Source organism: Colias philodice, chromosome 17, assembly GCF_061535455.1.
Source record: "Colias philodice isolate Cphi_HAF_F1 chromosome 17, ilColPhil1 Martin Lab GWU primary, whole genome shotgun sequence".
Taxonomy (NCBI): Eukaryota; Metazoa; Arthropoda; class Insecta; order Lepidoptera; family Pieridae; genus Colias; species Colias philodice.
The window spans coordinates 9863445-9879964 of record NC_143102.1 but is presented as its reverse complement, the minus strand read 5'-3'; the positions used below and the strand labels follow the sequence as shown (position 1 = coordinate 9879964).

Below are 16520 nucleotides of genomic sequence, written 5' to 3'. Positions count from 1 at the left end.
CACATGTTCTAGGAGAACTTAGCGCCGATAGAGTTTCAGAGTCGGGAATAGATATCGTTTCACTAGAATCGCGTTCTGGTATAGAAATTGTACTAGAGTCGTTACGCGTTCTTGGCCTATTGTCTCTATCGCCTATATTAACAACCATGGATTCGTTTTCATTATCGGAATGCGTAGCGTTAACTCTAATTCTAGATAAAGCGTCCGCGTTAAAATTTTGCTTCCCAGTATCAACCATAAATTTGGAATTAATTTCAGGAATATAAATGTGTGGCAATTTCAGATTTGGATCGCAATTTAATTCTATGATTTTTTCTTTATAGAGGCTTTCGTTTGAAAATTTTCTTCATCAGACGGAAGCACATTAATGTCTTGAGTATCATCAGTGGGTGTATAAATCTCATTCTCATCGTATTCGTAATTCGTATAGTCATAAGGATTATAGTCATAGTAATTCGTATAGTCGTAAGGATGATAGTCATAGTAATAATTGTCATATAGTGAATTGTCATTAAGTTGTAAGTCGGTTTCATTCACTCTAAAACCTGGCTGAGTTATATTTTGTGGTCGAGGGGGTGCCGTCCTCATGGAAGCGTCAGTAGACTCAAAGCGGTTATTTTGAGGAGGTTTTTGACCGAAATTCTGTGGCGTCATACCAAAAGTTTCAGGAGGCCTATAACCAAATTGTGGGTTTTGATTAAATGTTGGCCTATAACCGAATTGTGGATTTTGATTTAATGTTGGTCTATAACCAAATTGTGGATTTTGATTGAATGAAGGCCTATACCCGAACTGTGGGTTTTTATTAAACGGTGGCTTATAACCAAATTGTGGATTTTTATTAAAAGGTTCTTGGGGTGTGAATTTAAAACCAAATTTTTGAGGTACATTTGGTGTCCCAAAATTAAATCTTTGTTGAGGATTTTGTAAAAATTGGGGCACCGTTGTATTATTATGGGTACGATTGCGCGACTGATATTGTTCGTGAAAATTAACTTCTTCTAACACAATTTCTAGAGCCTGTTCTAATGTATTAGGCGATTTTAGTCTAACAATTCGCACCATATTTTCGGGCAAATTATACAAGAAAACGTTCAGGGCTGTATGATTATAAATCGCAATTTTCGCGCGTTTAATTTCCGTATCTACCGATAAATTAACCTTCGATATTAGTAACGATCTAATATTCTGTATCCTATTACAAAATTCAAGATAACTTTCCCCGGATTTTATTTTACAGGACTCGAGAGAGATTTTTATGCAATCCTCAGTTCGCGGATCGCCAAAATGTTGTTCCAGTAATTCTTTTAGCGCGGGCCAAGTGTTAATATCTTCGCGCTCGGATAATAACGCGGCGGCATCGCCTATTAATCTACTAGTTATTGCATGTAAAACGTAAATATTCTGCTCTTCATGCCCTCTAAATTTATTAATTATATATTCACATTTTCGAAAGAATAGATTCAAAATTCTTTTGTCTCCACCAAAAAGAGGAATAAGCTTTAACATATCACTCGGAATTGTTATCACGTTTACGCTTTCCATGTTAAATAAGTACAGAGTAATTAAAGTTCTGAAGTCTTTAACCAATTACAATAATTTCGAATTATAAAAATCACACACACAGAAATCAATTTAAAACACAATATAATAAAAATTCTTAAAATATAGCACAATAAAAAAATTATATGTTATCAATTACTATAAAAATTAAAACTTGAAATAAGTTATAAAATCACATATAAAATATAAAAATCATTAATTGAATTACGATCGATTTTGAGATCAATTAAATCAATTAATATTAATATTTCTTTATGCAAAAATCATTTAATTTTCTTATGTAAAACTTTTATTTAAGTTACACTCTATAGCTAATTAGTCTGTGCAGAGTTTTATGCAAGACAATTTCTTAGAATTAAATACGATATTTCTTATGTATAACTAATTACTGATTTAATAGAATTTCATATTAAAACCAGATCCGTTATAATGCGAGACGTTCAATCCCAAAATAACAGTTAAAAATAGTTAAAAGTCAAAATTACACTCTCGTGAAAAGGATATGGGAATATATCAGAAAGGATGGCAAAAAGTTTTACTCACCAACCGATCGTCGATCCCATTATTCCTCGTCGTGGTCGTTTAACAAATTTATTTTTCGGTTCTTTTAGGATAGCACGGCCTTTATAGCAATGTTCTAGGGCTAATTTTGAAGACCTCTAGACATGCAGACCTTATGTGGCTATCCTACCGGCTGCGCCAGTTAAACTTTGCGGGAGCGATTTGACTTTTTTAAAAAATAAAATAAAATTAAAATTAAACTTATTTAATTATTACTTAACTATAACAAGTGGACGATTTGGAGTCACAAATGTTAATGCCAGAATTACATGCAATCATACAATCGATACCTTATTGCGAAATAAATGTTTTTCAATAACTGCAACGCTTATGCTAAATTGCAAGAACTCTCCGGTGGTCTTGCTGAGGCCAGCGGAAGGCTATTGCTCAACCTAATACCGAGGGTTGGGGTGGATGCGTAACTAGATTGGTTACTTTCATTGTTTGACAAAATATATAATGAAAAAATTGACGAATGATTAATTACATATTGTACGATCTCATAGATTTTCTCATAATATGTTTTTTCATCACCTTATTGAAGAAAGTAATGTATATTAACAAAAGAAGTACTTTATTAAAATAACAAATATAGAAAACGACGATCGTTCAAAATGGACGAAAAGCAATTTGTAAAACGCAACACTTCATTAAGCTAGACTAGATCTTATTTCATTAGGAACAAGGGCCTTATTCCCTTAAATTCAGATACTATTAAATTAACAAAACAATATTTAATAATGACATCAATACAGAGTAATAACGTCGTGAAATTTGTTAGTACAGAAGGATCGTAAATCAAGCCTTAGATTCAACAGGACACAAATCCTCGGGAGGACAAATTAAAATTAATAGCTCCGTTTTTTCTTTTATATTGCGTGGTGTATGTTATAAGCTAACGAACTTCAATGAACGATAATTCGACCGCCTCCTTGGTACAGTGGTTAACGCGTGAGCGTAGCAACGAGGGGTCCGGGGTTCGATTCCCGGTGGGACACAGAAGGCTGATCTTGTCCCTAAAGAAAATCGATCAATGAAATATCTATATGTATCTGCCCCTTACCCCACTAGGGGACATGGGACTTCACTACTACACTACTAATAAACGATAAAGTTGAATGAATAGAAAATTTTGAAGTCAAGTACTTGCTGAAATCCTGGCAGAAGTGCAAATGACAAAGGAATGTTTATAAATCGTTATAATGAAATTTAGGTCTTCAAAAAACTAAAGAACTATCTAGAAAGATATAACTATGTAATTGACAAACACATTCGAGAAAACAAACCACGCACCTATTGTTTTTAGCTTTGTTAGATTCGTCTCTGAGTAAGGATAATGGAGAGCATATATGTATAAAATAAAAATCTATTTACATTAAAAATAATGAGCTTATAACTTGTACCACAACCGAAAAATAACTACCACTTGTAAGTATACGAATGAAAAATTGCCAATTCGTTCGGGATTGTTTTGAAGCGAATTCATTAGGGTTTCTTTTACAAGATTGATCCTTTATTGTCATTTACCTGATTCATTGCTATAACTGGAATATTTGCTTTCATTTTGTCAAAAATTATTGGTTCGAAGGAAAATGTTTTTTAATTTTTGATTTGATTTCGATGAATTTAAAAAGTGTTTTTCATTATTTTTTTCGTAGTTTTGGATGCTGTCTTATTCAATTGAATGTTATTCAGTTTCTAGAATTTAATAGCATTCTTAGATACTGTAATAATTATCGGTAAGTAGTGTAACTAATAACTAATATTTACTAAATATGCTATTTGCTCGTTTGATGATGGAAAGATACACACATACATACCCTACAATCTCCATACCCACTAAATCTATTTATATAAAACTCAAAGGTGACTGATATAGTGATCTATCAACGCACAGCCCAAACCACTGGACGTATCGGACTGAAATTTGACATGCAGGTATATGTTAGGACGTAGGCATCCACTTAGAAAGGATTTCCCGAAATTCTTGCGGGAACGGGGAAAAACGGAGATGCACGTACAAAGTCGTGGGCGGAAGCTAGTTAAATATATGTTTGCAAGGCACATAATATATATTATGAGGAATAAATATTTCTAAAAATAAATACACGCCGAATCGTAAATCTTGAATCAAGATATTAAAAACCGCTAAAGCGAAAAGTAATTTTAATTTTATTGTAGTGAGCAGTGAAGGGTTAAGCCCATTTGACTCACGTTACCTCAGAGTGACCGATATGACCGATCAACCCTTTATAATCTTGTAACAGGGATTTATTTCGCGACACGGGTCTTTTCGACCAATGCTTATGAAGTGTACTTAACTTTTTATAGGGTTGGCTTGGTTTTTTGTTGCGTCTTTATTCATTTGGTTTGTGGATGCGGATAACCAATTTTAGATTTCTCAAATAATCAATTAATAAAATAGACCGCGCATAGTTGACTTCCAAATAACGCATTCAAATCACTATATTGGAATGGTAAAAAATACAAATTATGACATTAAAAACATTGTTGTACACAATAGTTTCAAAGCAAAACGGACAAGAACTAATTATTTTGCAATTTTCGAGTATTTTGTATTAAAAAAAAAATCAAAATTAAACCCATTTAAATAAAACAATGGAGTAATCCTATCGTGGGATATAACTAAGTGCTAAACGCGTGTGAGTATAGCACTATATTATATTTGTTACGAGTTACCTGCAGACAGGAAATCCTAATTAGCAAATCGTGTTGCCAATAGATTGCATGTTCACGCTACTGTAGCGATAAATCTAGTATTCATGTACATTGTCTGATAATAGAGCAATAATAATTGCTTTTTTCGGATTACAAGCTGGCAACATTTTGACGCTGGCTGAATGTAAAGTCTATTTAAAAAAAATATTTTGAAAAAGGAACGCGGTTTTCGATTTGGCGCGGCTCAAGATGTTTTTTTTTCGATTGATGAGAAAATTAAGTTTACATACATCGATGACTTTTTAAACGTGTATGACTGTTTTTTTATATAAGTAACAGATAAATTAGCTAATTCAATTTTAAAATAAAATCGAATGAAAACAATATATCAAACAGTACTGGCTGGTTAGATAACGTCGAGTCGGTAGAAAAAAAAACAGTTTATTTCATATTGGCTTAGAAGGAAATGAATAGTCGAGTGTAGCACTCGTCGCTAAATTATTTTCTTCGGTCGTCGTTTATTGAATCCCTCGCTCAGGACTCTAATCTACGTTGGATATAGGTACATCGGAGTACGTAGTAAGAGTAACTTCTCTTTAGTTTTATTCTAGGATCGAACCATTCAATTTAAATGCATAGTTGCTTCAAGATGTTATTGTACTTTCAATATTTTTATTAGATTCTAGATAGTATTCTTTCTTCTCAGTCTGTTTAAATGTTTATAAAAATATTAATCTTTATTATGTAGCTGCAGAGTTTGTTTGGTTACACGCGCAAATCTCAGGAACTATGGGACTGATTTAAAACTTCTTTCATAGTTTGAAAGTCCATTTATTGAATAAGACAATAATATAGTAATCACGCTAAAACTAATAGGAGAGGAGCAATGCGGGTAAAACCGCGTGGCACAGCTAGTTATAAGATAAGTAATTATAATAAAGCATGAACTTATAAAGAAACAGTCACATTGATGGTATGTATGAATGTGCATTTAATAATTACTTTAAAACATATATTTTGTCCAAATGAATCGTGACAACCATTGCTCAGAAGTCAGAGCGTCTAATCACAAGAGACCTATTATCTACTGACGTCAAACCTGAACAATTTAGAACAATGACATAATTTTGTACGACAGTAATTACTGACAGACATACGTAAATCCTTACTAATTATTATCATTTTTTATTAAATGCTATAGATGCGAAAATAACACTGTTTGTATGATTGTCTGTCTCTTCTAAACCACTGAACCGATTTTGATGAAATTTGGAACAAATAGTTTGAGACCTGAGAAAGAAATATAACCAAAAGTAATTGTACGGGTTTTCCTTTGAAGAACTTCATAAGAATTTTGACATACTAAGTATTAAAATCATTTGGATAATAATGTTAATATAATAACGATTGAATATTATTATAATAGATAGACCTGTCATGTTTATGGTTGTGAAATATACGAAATTGCATAGCGTGTTAATTAATTACTGTAATCGTGTTGTTAATTAATTAGGTTATGTTTAGTTGCCTCTATAATATTTACTTTATTTGACCAACATTGTGTTTCGAATATACAGGATGTATCTATTGGTATACTAAGCGCGAAGGGACTTGTAGTTTTGCATACACTGATCACGAAAAAAATACTTAAACAACAAAATTACATCAAAAAATTTTTCCTGGAAATCCATGTTTTCTTCTCTAGCTTCGCTCAGCCGGCATATACCGCTTCTCTAATGTGAGCATTTTGTCTATGAAAACATAATCTTAAACGATAAGTCACGTGCTGGTAGCAAAGCTGGGCGGGTTGCTTGTTAGGGGTGTACACATAGAGTTTAAAGAATTCAAAGTTCAAACATTTGAAAAAAAAACTGCTTCTTGAATTTTATAAGTATTTTTTACGTACTCAGCGTATGCAAAACTATAACCTCCTTTGAGCTTAGTATACCAACAGTGGGACACCCTGTATAATAAAATGACTATATCGTATTTAATTTTTCCTGGGTCGAGCCGAGACGGGCAACTAGTGTATATGTCGCAGTCACCTGGTAAATCTGCTATTTAATTGAATGACTAGCAAGTTCATTGAACACGACTAAGGGACTCGTCAAGTTTTCGTTTTCGTCAATGCACGGGCTAGTCATTCAACCAAATAGCAGATACAACCAGATGACGGTAACATATAAACTGCATTAACAATATCATTGAACAAACAGCTGAGTTATTTACCAACGTCTGACAACGCATGTCTATATTTAGTGGCCGACCCTGGACCCAATTCTAATATGCACTCCATCTTTGATACAACCGGCTGTGAATCTATGTAGAAATTTAATAGTTTAGTATGAACCAGCGAAAGATTTTAGGTGGTAAATATGTCATGATTATTCAAAAGTGCTTTTTAAGATGAATAAATAAATGGTAGAGTTTGAGTTTGAGTGAAGGTTTATAGCTGTTAAGAATTATATGGATAAGGCACTTTTCTGTGTTTTTGTATGAAATTGTAGCATAAACTTCATTATGTATATAAATAGTTAAATAAATAGATGTATAAATAGTATTTTAATAGATTTTAATTAATGGTTTGAAAAGGAACCCATTCTATGGTTACATATTAATTATTTCTGTCACTGACACATTGATAATATAATATAATTTCATTTCGACAATTAAGTCCGTAAAATATATCTTTCTACTCGCTTCATACTCGTAATGACATGACTTTAGATAACAGTTTAATAATTATTAATTAATGAACCTTTCGCGTGAGACAATATCAAGACTTACAACACGATTTTTATAAAACGGCAACACTTATAGCACGATACATATAAATGTCAGCATTAGAGAGTGCTCGATGACCGAAAATTTTGTTTTGCCTTGATTCCACAACTATTTAATTGATTACAAGATTGGTAATCCATATATTCTCCTAAATCTGCTCTAATCTGGATATTAATACTATATCTGGTATTGAATAAACAGAATATAACTGGAAAAAATGTAGAGATAGACAAAGAAAAATCTATTTTTTCGTATCAATATGTTTTTTTCCATATAACAAATTCTGGTCCTAAATTATTCAAACTCTCATACCTAATTAATACATAATACTATTCGAATACAGTTCTTATTTCACACATGAATAGCTCTTTTATAATCTATACATATAATAAATCTGTAGAAGGGTCAATTCTGTATATTGAAAATATTGAAAAAATAAATAGCAGGGGGTGTTACTGGATCGATACCAAACCCAAATATGTGATTAAAAAAATTTTTGTCTGTCTGTCTGTCTGTCTGTCTGTCTGTCTGTCTGTCTGTATGTTCAGGCATCACGTAAAAACTAACGCTTCGATTTCGATGAAACTTGGTATAATTATACCTTATTATCCTGGGCGTAAAATAGGATACTTTTTATCCTGGAAAAATACGTAAAAAAAAATTAATCTTAATTTTTCAGTTTTATCCATAGACGTTGTTCTGTAGAACCGCGAACACACGTTGCGTATTATTATAGGCCTAGCCGTATTTGGGTCCAATAGATATTTATAAGATGTCATTGTCAGAGTTACTCAAAATGGAGAAATAAACCATCCACGCGAAGACCGACATCCGCGCGGACGGAGTCGCGGGCGGAAGCTAGTCTAAAATATAACAGTTAAGCTTTATTTAAACGCCAGTCTTCTCTTATCGAATTACGCCAAAGTTTTTACACCGTGACGAGATCTAGGTAAATTTAATAAACATTTTGTTACCTCTTTAGACTACAAGCCCGCATATGAAAAAAATATGGGTCAAATGAACCACCAGGGGTCATATCTAGAACGAAAGAAGAGCAAAAAATAATAAGATTCATCACTATGCCGTCACTTGTAAGCTGTCCAACTGAGTGCAGATGAGAATTGAAAAGTACAGGTTGACTCGGTAAATTTTGGTCATATATTTTTGTACGGCATTCTTAACCATCGATAGATCCATTAAAAATAATAAGAAACCGCTCAGTGCCGTACAAAAATGTTGGTCCACCAAATCGGAATTTTTATTTAATTTCCGAGAGTTACCGGGGGTAAATTTGGTCATTTGACCATGTACGGCATCTGTGTCATACTATTGCTATACTGCTTTTAATCCATTATTCCGCAACGCCGTACAAAAATCATGGGGACAAGGGGAAAAAATCGAGAGTTGCAATCCCCTCTCTTTCCCCACTCCAGGGGGTCATTTGACTAAGTACGGCTTCGGTTCCAAAACATTATCTAGCACTCAAAAGTACTATTAAAAGCAATGCCGTCAAAAAATAATTGTTCTTTTAAATGTATACCAATAATCATCTTAATTTCATCGAATTCTTGATATAAAGAGCTGTAAGGTCATTTGACCCTGTACGGGAACTTTTTTTTAACATGATATTGTAAAATTCAATTGTTGTATAGTATTGCCGTTCAAAAGAAACCGTTCTAAAAAAAGTTATAGAGAAATGCAAAACCAGAAATTTTGTTAAAGTTTAAACATCGTAGATTAATGAAATATAATAGTTTTCTACACTTTATTCGTTGTTTTAAATAGTATTAACATAGATAAATTAGGAAAAAACGATGCCGTACATTTTTGTGCAGACCACATCTTTTAGGCTGATGAAAGCGACGAAAGCTACAATTTTAAGGGTGCTTTTTGGCCATTTGATACAGTACGGCATTAACATATTTTTACCCAACTACGGCAAAGCAAAAGGAGGGTTATGGTTTTGACAGGTCATATATGTATGTTCATCTATTCCCTCGTAACTTCTAAACTACTTATCAGAATTCGACAAATAACATATCATTAGAAGCATCTGAATTGTTCACTGGATAACCAGCGACCAGCTAGCTAAAGGCTATATGGGGTTTCACAAAATCTAATGTGGCGCCCTCTAGCGGACAAAACATACAGAGTAAAAAAATAAAGTTAAGATAAATATGCCGTGTTTGGTATCATTTGAAAGCGCTTTACTTGTACATTTTGAATATGTATATAATACTAGCATTTGCTTGTGACTTTACCTGTATTCGTGGGCTGATTGCATATAATTCACATCTTTTCGTTCATAGCTTTTTTATTAGTTCATCAATTTAACGGAGTCCATTCCACTTGACTCCGACTTTCCAAGGTGATAATTAACCACCTCGAGCTTCTTAATATTAATGTATATTTATATTTTATTATCAAAATATAAAGCAAACATTTCGTTATATGGATTTTTTCTTTTTCAGATTTTTCCCCTTTGAACCAACGAAAATGTACGGCACATGAAAAAATATTATCTATGCATAAAATACTTTAAAAATAAATTTATTTCGTGTTGTGTCAAATGACCCCCTGGAGTGGGGAAAGAGAGGGGATTGCAACTCTCGATTTTTTCCCCTTGTCCCCATGATTTTTGTACGGCGTTGCGGAATAATGGATTAAAAGCAGTATAGCAATAGTATGACACAGATGCCGTACATGGTCAAATGACCAAATTTACCCCCGGTAACTCTCGGAAATTAAATAAAAATTCCGACTTGGTGGACCAACATTTTTGTACGGCACTGAGCGGTTTCTTATTATTTTTAATGGATCTATCGATGGTTAAGAATGCCGTACAAAAATATATGACCAAAATTTACCGAGTCTACCTGTACTTTTCAATTCTCATCTGCACTCAGTTGGACAACTTACAAGTGACGGCATAGTGATGAATCTTATTATTTTTTGCTCTTCTTTCGTACTAGATATGTCCCGTGGTGGTTCATTTGACCCATATTTTTTTCATATGCGGGCTTGTAGTCTACTTGAGTGACGTGGATTGGATTGGATCCCCGCGTCACGGACGGATTTCTATTTGGCATTTTGTTGGAATTGTATTTGAAAATAAGATATTTAATGGTAGATACAAATAACATTAAATCCTGATGAACAGAACTGTATCTATACTAATATTATAAAGCTGAAGAGTTTGTTTGTTTGTTTGAACGCGCTAATCTCGGGAACTACTGGTCCGATTTGAAAAATTCTTTCGGTGTTCGATAGCTCATTTATCGAAGAAGGCTATATATTATCACGCTACGATCAACAGGTGACGAGCCACGGGGGTGAAACCGCGCGGAGCAGCTAGTAATAAGATAAAACTCTTTGTTATAGTTAGTTCTTTTTAAATCGTGTGATTGTAAACATATTAGCTGTCCCGGCAAACGTTTTTCTGCCTTACTCTTATCTCTTAGGAATAATAGATGTTAGCCGATTCTCAGATCTACCCGATATGCACACAAAATTTCATGAGAATCGGTCCAGCCGTTTCGGAGGAGTATGGTAACTAACATTGTAAATAATCTTATACAATATAGAGTCTGCGATTTAAGCTAGAGTGACACATGATTCTACAATTGAAATTGATGGTCCCCCGTTTATCTTGAAGATAAGGAAGAATAAGGAAAATATTATATCATTACCACGTTTACATCACCTCTGTAAGCTTCAGCTGTAGATTAATTGTAAACGACTTTTACACGACCTTTATACTCGATTTTGACCCACTTTTATCATCATAACAATATATTATTATCAAAGAAAGCTGACAAAACCCATGTTCTTTAGATTTTTTTAGCTATTTTTGTAATATAAACTTCCAAATTTCCTCTATCAATTTCGTCCAAAACTTACGTAAACAGACTATAACATCGCAAAATAACCTTAGAATAATCCAAGCACAATAATTTTATCCTACAGTCCAACTATGATGCATAAATCCTACACCATCCGTTCCTCTCTAGCACATTGTAAATAACGATAGTGCGAGTGGAACGGCACGACAATAGCTTGTATTATAGAATAATGACGGGTTTTGTGCGGTATTCAGTATAATAAAGGAACAAAATGGACATATCCTGTGGGACACTTGATTAGACTTTCAATCTCGTCTGTTGAAATATGCTTCGTATTTTCTTATTTTGTGACAATGTTTATAACGTTTATGGAGGGAAATTTGTATTGTTCGCGTAATGAGATGCTAAATGGTTGATTGAATTTTGATTTGGTTTAGGGCCGATTTTTCAATGCTTGGATAAAACTTATCCGTCTAATAAAGTATTACACGATAATATTAAAATGTCACGTAAACTGTCAAATACGGGCAATTAGAATACGTTTTTAAAATGGTAGTTTTATACATTATTCGACGAATAAGCTTTATCCAAGCATTGAAAAATCGGCCCTTAGTGTTATGGGGGTTTTAAAATTTTGTTTCTTTTAAGAACTACGTAGGTATTTGGTTCAAAGACGATTTTAAAGAGAGAGTTTTTATTAGATTTTAATTTATCTAATGCAACATTCACTCACTCACGTACATAAGTTGCAATAATCCAAGGAATCAATTTATATGTGTGTATGTTTGATAGAGCCTGAAACTCAGAAAAAAATCGATACCGTTTCATTATATTTACATTAATATACTGAATGTCGAAGATTAATCTTAATCACTTGTTAAAGATTCACGCCAATTAAATCCTATTTACCTTTAACTACGTTTTGTTTCTGTAAAGTAAGAATGAAAATTCATTTCTATTGAAAATACTTCTCCATAGAACATTGGAAGCTACAATAATGCAGGCTCGGCTTTAATTAGTGACGTCATAATCTTCACAACCTACCTGACGAATAAATTGCTATTACATGACTGTATGAAATTCATAGATATATAAGAACATCACATGAAAATTCAAAGAAAAATGTTTCAAGATTATTTTGTATCCCACAAATATTAAGGCTATATGAGAAGACAATCTATAATATGCTAGCGCTTCGCCCGTGGTCCCATGTTTAAACTATCCTATCTCTCAAGTTGGATCGAACTGCACATGGTGTGCGAATTTTATTATAATCGGTTAAGTGGTTTAGGAGTCCATTGAGGACAAACATTGTGACATGAGATTTATATATATATTAAGATTATTTAATTAGATATTATATTCAGGATTGATTAGTCTACCTATTCATAGCTTGAGAATAAGACGTAACTCGTGATAACTGGGGACCAAAGGGACATTTCCCGGGACGACTATTGTATAAAAAAGTAGATTGAATAAAAAAATCGTCAAAGAACATTTAAAACCTCCCAGAAAAAGTAGGAAATTGAGCAAATTTTCGCGTTAATAATGATTAAAATTACAAGAAACACTGAAGTCATTGTTACATTAGTACGAAAAGTTTTGGAATTTCATATTTTACTGTCCGAAATATCTTAAATATATACGAAAATAGGGATAGTGATAGGGCTGTCAAAACCGTTTACTAAAAAAATATTAAAAAAAAAAACAGACGTGTGGCACTCGGGGACTGCCGCGGTAAAGCTATTGCATAGCATGCCTTCAAGCCACACCTCCGAGCCCGTCGGAGTGGGGAGCGTGAGATTTTTTCGTTACGGAATTTCTCGATTCGGTCCCCGCGCTCAAGGCCCGCGATAGAAGCTATTCAATAGCAAAGTAATTCTACAAAGCAAAATACGTGTAAAATATCCTTTTCCCGAACCATTTCTTATACAATACCGAAAAGGCGTATCGTGAAAATACTTTCTTCAAATAGGAAGTTATATCATACTCTCGTCCATTGGGAATAGAATTATGGTCCCGGGTGAGCAAATCGTATGCGATACTTAGAGGCTCGTAGGTGTAGCATTCTTATAAGCTGTATGGTTGTTTGATGATCGATTTAGTTTTTGAAGTGAAAACTTCTTTAGCGGCGTTGAGCACTTTTTCTGTAATGGGTATAAAATCTTAAACTCGCGTCAGGACACGTGACCTGATCGAAAAAGCGTAAGACGGATACCATTCCAAAATATCAAACATGCTCAACGTTAATAATCAAGTTTTCACTTCTGCCGGCACTCCCGTCCCGTGCAACCCGTCTTTTTTTTTTTGATTATTTGAGTTTTGACACCAGATGCAGAATAATATGATACGTTATTATACGATAATATGTTTTTTTTGGATTAAATATTAATACAGATGTGTGTTTGAGTTTGCTTTGTTTTAATATAAAGTTACATAATACCTTAATTCTAGCTTGCTTTAAATTTTGCTTTAATAATTAATTTTGACGTGACAACGTCTTATAATTCGATAGAGCCGGCTGCACGCACGAAAAAACATGACTCATGCGGCGTTACCTCGCTCTGAGGCGTTCCATGGCTTGAAGTGCAAGCGAGAGCGCGGAACGAGCGACAAAGAAGCACAATCGGACGTTGTCACGTTCAACTATCGTCAGTAAACCGACTTTACAGACAACCAATTTTTTATTTTATTTACTTCTCTAAATATCGCTTTTTTACACATCTCTATTTACTAAAATAAATTGTAAAAATATATTTTATATTTAATTAACGTTAAAAAGAAACAAGTGACAACCCTATAACAGTTGAAAGGTTCTGCAACTTTCAGCGTTGTCATGTCTTAACAATTTTTGTTGAAGCCCTTTGATGTTGATCAAATTTGACAGCGAGATAGCTTAACTTTTCTGCAGTGTTGCTGTATAACACTTAGCTTTTTTGGTGGAAAATCGATTTTTGTCTTGGCTATTGCAGGAGGTAGAATATTTTTTTTACACCGATTTTTACATAATAATTCATGTAAAAATGTAACATTGGATAGCCATAATTCATTTTATTTAGAAAACTTGTTTAAAATATGTATAATTCAAATAGATTGAACCTCAAATATGTATTCGTAATATGTATTACTAGCAGTCCGCCCCGGCTTCGCCCGTGGTACATATTTCGCAATAAAAGTTAGCCTATGTTCTTTCTCAGGGTCTAAAGATTATCTGTGCCAAATTTCATCAAAATCGGTCCAGTAGTTTATGCGTGAAAACCATACATACATACAAACCTTTCCTCTTTATAATATTAGTATAGATTATTTTAATGTTGCAGTGTAATAAAATTCCTTCCCTCATTATTCATTAAAAAAGAAAAAGGTGAAATTTTCCTTTCAATTGCATAAATTACGTTATTTCTGGCAATATTTTCAAGATTCAGTGAGTTCTGTTTGCTCAATGCCGTCACAAAAAAGGCTGTTTTGTGAGACACTAGAATGGCTAAGCTTAGCACTAGTGATTTCTTATTTGAAGTAAAAAATAGGGTCAAAATAACAAAAACATAGAGATAGTTTGTTATTTAACAACTTTTTACGCTGTGATGTCTTCATTACGTTATAGATAACGTAAAGAAGGTTTAAAGTTCTTACAAAATATATAATTTCAGTATTTGACAACCGAGTAAGAAATAGATTGTGGTCAACCGTGAACATGTTTTGCACAATTAAATCATCTTATTTAGAAATAAGATGAGTAAGTAATACCTGAATGGTTTTTGGCAACCATTTTTGCATTTCACATTCATAAGTTAAATATGTACATTACAAATGTATCAATTACATTTCATTTACCTACTGACGAAAAAATAAGAAGTCGGTTAAAAAGGAAGATGTATGTAAACACATTTTTTAAGATAAAGGTTTTCAGTACAAAGCTTTATAATAATTTAAGAACACTAAGAATTAATCAATACCTAAAAATGTGCTTCTAAAATACTGCGTTCTGAATTTAGCTTTCAGTATTAGAAACAGCGATCACGCTACAAATAATTACTTCACAAATTTTTAATATAAAATTACACCCCTACAAGATACGCCCAAGATTCTTTGGCGTAATTAAAAATGACTTTCGTCGGAATTTAATTTCTTTGAAGTCGTGCAAATGAGTGCTGATATTCTGAAGGTTTTGTTACATGAACGGGGGGTTACCATTATGTCTTATAGCAGTATTATTTCCAGTATGATGGTGCTAGGACAACGTATTATATCTGTCCTTTTTCCACACTGGAATTATTACTGCTTTAAGACACGATGATAATATCCTGGCTGCTCCTGAAATACGAAATATATATGTATAAATAAATAGGTATAGTGGAAAATGGTTCCATTTATTCAGTTATTGTAAACCAAATCAACCGAATACATTTCTGAATCGAGATTCCCAACTATTTTCTTAGGAAGAGTTTTCTGTTTCACTCGTATTGTTTTAAGTTCCGAACTTTGATTTCATTTTTAATCAGTTCGATGGAAGAGTTTTGATAAGTTTTTTTTTGTGAAATAATATAAAAATTAAATAATATACCTAATATAAAAGCTTTACTGTTTATTCTTTTAACTTTTGAGCCATAATTTTGGAGGTTACGAATACGAATCAATTTGCTTTCTTCATAATACCTTAGCATCTGAATTGCCTGGTAAAGGTAAATTAAAATTAATGTAGTTCAAATTAAAATTAATGTAGTTCAATAGCATACATTGTACAAATTACTATCTCTACATCTAACTTCATCAATACAAATTCACTAGTTTCGATGTCTAAAGTTAATTGCACGCCTCATAAGCGAAGCGTTGAGGTGGGTACTACTGTCACTTCGCGCAAAACATCTGATTTTTCAAACTTAAAATGTCTTTATGTATCATACATTGCACTTGTAAGATAATACATACACACACATATTAAGAAAAAACACTATTTTTAACGTTCATGATATTTTTGATGTCATTTTTGTTATTTAAACTAGTTAAAAAACAGTTTAAAAAAGTTCTGTCTTGGACGTCCGTGTGTCTGTATGTGCGGATCCTTTTTCTTGTTAACACGATAGCGACCGA

The 16520-nt window shown here is 33.0% G+C and overlaps 1 protein-coding gene and 1 long non-coding RNA gene across 5 annotated transcripts in view; one reads left to right on the top strand and one right to left on the bottom strand.

Annotated features, from left to right (window-relative positions):
• The window catches only part of LOC149481299 (Ig-like and fibronectin type-III domain-containing protein 2), a 173751-nt gene that overhangs the window by 22045 nt on the left and 135186 nt on the right, over positions 1 to 16520 (top strand). The gene's annotated exons all lie outside the window — the stretch shown is intronic.
• The window catches only part of LOC149481301 (uncharacterized), a 74021-nt gene continuing 66073 nt past the window's right edge, over positions 8573 to 16520 (bottom strand). Inside the window, exon 3 of the long non-coding RNA XR_016316902.1 lies at positions 8573 to 8927. This is a non-coding gene — a long non-coding RNA (uncharacterized LOC149481301). The remainder of the gene's footprint in view (positions 8928 to 16520) is intronic.